The following is a 5,385-nucleotide window of genomic DNA, read 5'->3' as shown; positions in this document are numbered from 1 at the left end:
TTTAGAGGCTTCTCCTACTTTCTCTTAATTTTTCATTTAGCTTTTCCTGTATTTCTGTGCTCTTTCAGCTGTAGTATAAGTGGGCTCCAGTTCGTCAGCATGTTTCTGTCTGAGTTGCTAAGAGCGTGGTGCTACTCCCTTGCAGCCTCGCAGGAGAAGGGTGCAGGAGGTGACGCTTCCAGCTCAGTTTCAAATGTAACCTATTTTGTTTTCATTTTTATTACTTTTCCTCAAAAGTCTTCAGCGTAGTTGAGATTCTTGTGCTTTGTATATCAGGGTTGTGAATTATTTTCCCCAGGTCTGTTCTTTAAATAACACCTACAGTTCTTACACCCAGAAATAAAACCTTATTAAAGCCATGACTTAGGATACAGAAATAATACGTAGCCTTTATTTTAATTACTTCCATGCTGTTGACTGCATCTCATAAGCAGAAATAGACCTCCCAGCTGCTTAAGAACATCGTCAACTTTTGCTTTCATTTTGACTTTGGTTATAGCTCTTCAGACTTTTTTCTTTGGTAGCTTTCTCATCTCTGCCATTTGAGTCTTCTTTGAGACTAGGACTCAATGAGACTTAGCCACTGGAAAAGCCGTACAGAACCATCTACTCACTCTTTAAGGGATTTCCCCCCCCTCCCCCCCCTCCTTTTATGTTCCAAATAAAGGTTAACCATCCGTGTATGTTCTGGATTTAGGCTGTTTATTGCCTTTGGTTCTCACCAGTGGCTGTGACTACAGTGGACTAAAGCAGTGGTCCAGCTGGAAGCTAGCAGACCGGCCAGAGAAATGTATGAAACCTGACAACTGAACGATGTCTACTTTGCCTGTCTGCTTGCCACTGGTCATTTAGCTTGGCAGCAGTTATTGCCATCTTCGTGTGGCTTTATTAAGGGGAGGTCACAGGACTGGTGCCTTCACACTGTTAAGATCTGCTCACCCTCCTGGACTTACCTGCATCAGTTAACTCAGTGATTATTCTTTGGTTGCAAAGATAACCACTATCCACAACTTTAGTTTTGCCCTTTCTACAGAAATCCAAGGTTGTGATCCCTAAGTGCAGTGCAGACTCATGGTTTTTAGTAGTCTGTATTTTATATTGTGGTAGAAGTGCAGGTTTTTCCACTGTTATTTGTTCATTACTTTGGATTTCATTTTCATAGTAATTTAGTATGCCTGAAAGAATAGCCCCCCTTTTTTAAAAAAAAATACTTGCCAGATATATGACTGCTGCACAACTAAAAGCTTGTTGTCATGCCTTGATTTTATCCACATGGAAAATTTGCCTGCTTTTGCATAAGCATTCAGATTGGGGTTTATATTCAAGTCTTAGGTAGCTGGTCTGAACATAAGCAATTACACTGAGACACACCAAGTGGCTGCATGTGTATTTGTTCTTTCTCTTGAAAGTTTTTGCATATTTCCTAAAAAAAAAGAGAAAGTATTCTACAAGTTTTCTTTAAAATTAGTTGTTTGGAATACATGTCAGTCTTGTTTGAGGGGCAGTCTCTGTATTTTAACTTCTGAGTCTTGCATCTCATAAGCTAATCTCAAATTGCTCTTGAAGAATGTGAGAACGCTCTTTATTACAGCTCTGCAAAGTCTTTGTAGAAATGGCAAGTGTGTATTCATCTCCTGAAAGCTTGTGAAGAATTTGCTGTAGCTTATGATAGAGCTTCTCAGCCTTCAGGAATGTAAACTAGATTCAGTGACATTAAAGAAAAATGTTCAAAAGGAATCGGCACGTGAACAGAATTGGGTTTTTAATATCTTTTTTAACTTGTGCAATTGGACTATTTTACTTCACCGAGTAAAATGATTAGATGGTTTTTTTTAAAAACTATATAAAATAGATTAAAACATCTTTTTTAAAAACTATTTTGCAGTGGATATTGCTTTGAATGCAGTGCCTTCATGTACTTTGCTCCACTGCTGTTCTTCCTGAGGTTTGGCTGTAGGCTCAGAGCTGTGTTTTAGCAGCAGAAACCCTTACTGCTCAGTCCCTCGCCTCATTATTTCAGTCTGCCTGGTCTGTACAGCAGGTTTTTGCTGGATATCAGTCTTTAAAGAATTTTTTGTAATTTCTGCCTTTGTGGCTTTGTCTTTTGCTGTGTTGTCATAGACATAGACTTGATGTCTCCTGGTCTCATCACGTCCTATGAAAAGGATGTATCCAATCAAGGGAGGGTGTGTTGGATGAAACAACTTGCTGGCTGAGATTAATGCTCGAAGTGCAAGATCAGCACTCATGTTAGCCCTGGAGGAAGTAGCATATAGTTTGTTTTGTCTGCTGTGTTTATCAGTGGTGGGACAGAGGTTTGACGATTAAGAAATTTCTTAAGATGATAAGTGCTTAAAACTCATCACATATTCTGGCAATCTGAAAAGTAATAGGAAGGGAAGGGGGAGAACTTTACACTAATTGCGTCACTTGCAGCTTTTAGAGGATGATTTAGTAGGTAGAATTAATGCTTTTGAATAGTTGGGATTGTTGGCTTCTGACGTCTTCAGTTCAGGCACTTCTGAAGTTGATTCTGGTATTGTGCACTGACTTCTTCATCGCTGGTTTGGGGAAGGGGCTATCCTAGGAGAAAGTAGGGGGAATAATCTCCTAGCCTGTTAGTTTTGTGTTTGTAAAACATCTGCTCGAGTCCTGAGCCCGCCTAACAAAATCTGGTTGCCAGCAGGAAAGCATGCAACTGTTTGAAGGAGTAGGTCTTACTGATAGAGAGTGGAGGGCTTCTTCGTTAGTGGGTTTCCTCCAGGGACAGTCTGTAACCACAGATTCTGTCTAATGTGTTCTCTTTTTAAAGGAAGGAAATTCCAGGCGATGTTTGTATTTTCTGTGTATTTATACTGGTAAGTATATTAATATTATACCACTTGAATTAGTTTTTGAACAGGCCTTTTGTAATTTGGGGTAGTCAGAAGAGAGGTTTCAGCCTTTTAAACTTACAGACCTTCCAGAGTAAGCAAAGATCATTGAGACACAGAGATACAGATTATGACAGCAGTCAGCAGAAGTACGTACTGAATGATGAGAAATTCCAAGAAGGGAATTTAAATGTTGGAGGCAATCAGCTGTTTTGGCCAATGACTAAAACTCGAGTGACTTTCAGCAAATAGGTTGTGTTTGTTATGGATTTTCAATCTTACTGATGTTAAATGGGGAAAAAAAACCACTCTTTGTAGAACATTTTTTTTTTTTTTGTATAATCATTATCCCAAATGTAAAGAGGTTCTCTGTCCTTTCTTGAATGTGGGATTTGAACAACTTTTAGTAATGGTTAAAAGAATATGGCAAACATATCACCTATGGTTTCACCTTTCAGGTATTTCCTTGAGGGAGCATGTTTGCAGTACATGGTTTTGCTGCGCAGGGATTTCAATAGGTGTATGCACTACTGTGTGAGTGTTGGAGAAGGAGATTGGAGAACTCATAGAATGGTTTAGATTGGAAGGGACCTTAAAGATCATTGAGTTCCAAACCCCCTGCCTCCCACTTCCAACACCTCCCACTAGACCAGGTTGCTCAAAGCCGTGTCCAGCCTGGCCTTGAGCACTTCCAGGGATGGAGCCTCCACAACTTCTCTGGGCAACCTGTCCCAATGTCTCACCACCCTCAGAGTGAAAAATTTCTTTCTAATATTTAGTATAAATCTACATTCTTCCAGTTTAGAGCCATTCCCCCTCATCCTATCACTACGTGCCTTTGTAAAAAGACATTCCCCAGCAATCCTGTAGGCCCCCTTTAGGTACTGGAAGGCCGCAATAAGGTCTTCCCGGAGCCTTCTCTTCTCCAGGCTGAACAACCTCAACTCTCTCAGCCTTTCCTCATAGGAGAGGTGCTCCAACCCTTGCACTTGGGTTGAGGTCTCTGCTGGGGCTGCTGACTGGATTACCTTCAGGAATCCAACCCGTTGCCTCACGTTTGTTCCTGAGGGTACTTCATCTCCTCTACAGATTAACTTCCTCCTGCTTATAAAAAGGTCTGCTGAGGTGGGAGCTTCAGCTGTAGGCTTTTCCTGGTCTCCAAGAAAGCCTTTTAGGCAAATGCTTGACATAGTTTTGATACAGTGATATGAAGAGCATGAGTCCAATACCTCTTGGCAGCTGGGCTGAAGCATATGTCTGAGCAGTAATGCCCAAAGCAAAGTAACAACTATGGTGAGCATGGTGAGAGAGGAGGATTTGTGCACTGATTTCTTGCAAGAGAAGGAAACTTTCTCTAAAGGTTGGGTCTGAGGTTTTTGTGCTTTTCACTAGGCATCTATGGAAATAAAAATGCACAGCAAAATTGTGGGTGTAGTAACTTTAACCAGAAGAGGCTGAATTGCAGCTACAAATCTTTGGATTGCTTCCCTCTTCCCACTCTCCTGGTTGAATCTGTTACATGGAACACTCAGGGTGTGGGTTTTAACATCCCCAGCATTTGCTGAATCTGCTAGGCATCTTTGCAGCCTGCAGAATCAGCCGCAGCGGCTGGACCACCGAAGCCTGCCAGCTCGTGAAGGCCATTACTCCATGGTTGCTCCACCATCCTACATGCAACAAGGGGTGCCTTCGGGCACGCCTGCCCTGTGCAGCGTGGCACGCTGTGAGGCCAGTGAGACAAGTGGCGTGATAGGCAAGGTTAATTAGCCTCGGTACAGTACAGCCTTAAATATGTCAGTTATCTCGGGGTTTGGAAGGTGAATAATACCCCTGTGAGGTGGTGCCTGCTCTGTGGCTTCCTGGCACGGGGCTGCTCAGAGTGGGCTGGGGACACCTAAAGTCACCTTGCGCAGAGCAATGTAGACATGTCCTGGTTCCGTTGCTCCCAGAGCCAGGTCAGTACAGCTTGTTAGGTCGTGCTGCAGTCTGTCTCAATTTAGGGGAGCGACCAGACATGTGCTTAGCAGCAACTCTGCGCTCACTTCTAAGCCTGGCTTTAGGTCTCTAATGGCAGACATCCTTTTAAAAACCCAAGCTGTGTTTTCTTAAACATTTTATCCTTTAAAGCATGGCACGTGCATTTTATGTCACTTGAGCTTGCTTCCTTTCTGCTTGCTTGGATTTTTTGTGCCTTTTTTTTCCATCGTGCTTGCTAGTCAGAGAAAGAATTTAAATTTTCCATGTGTGTGTGTGTATGTATGCCCACTTTTGCTTTTATGCTTCTCTCGCGCAGTCTTTTGCTGTGGGTGCGCAGAACTTAGTCAGCAAAGAAAGCGAACAGAGAGCAGACCCATCGCCCCCCGCCCCTTGAAAGAGCAGAGGGCATGTGGAATAAATCAAAACGCGAAGCATAATAACGAGGTCCCATGGGAAAGGGACCCTTGCGATTGTGTGCCGGCGGGCACTCCCCTTGGAGACGGCGGCCGGGGGGCTCCTTTCTTTCTCGGCTCGC

The sequence above is a fragment of the Charadrius vociferus genome, unplaced genomic scaffold (assembly GCF_000708025.1).
Source record: "Charadrius vociferus isolate BGI_N301 unplaced genomic scaffold, ASM70802v2 scaffold491, whole genome shotgun sequence".
Taxonomy (NCBI): domain Eukaryota; kingdom Metazoa; phylum Chordata; class Aves; order Charadriiformes; family Charadriidae; genus Charadrius; species Charadrius vociferus.
This window is presented reverse-complemented; position numbering follows the sequence as displayed.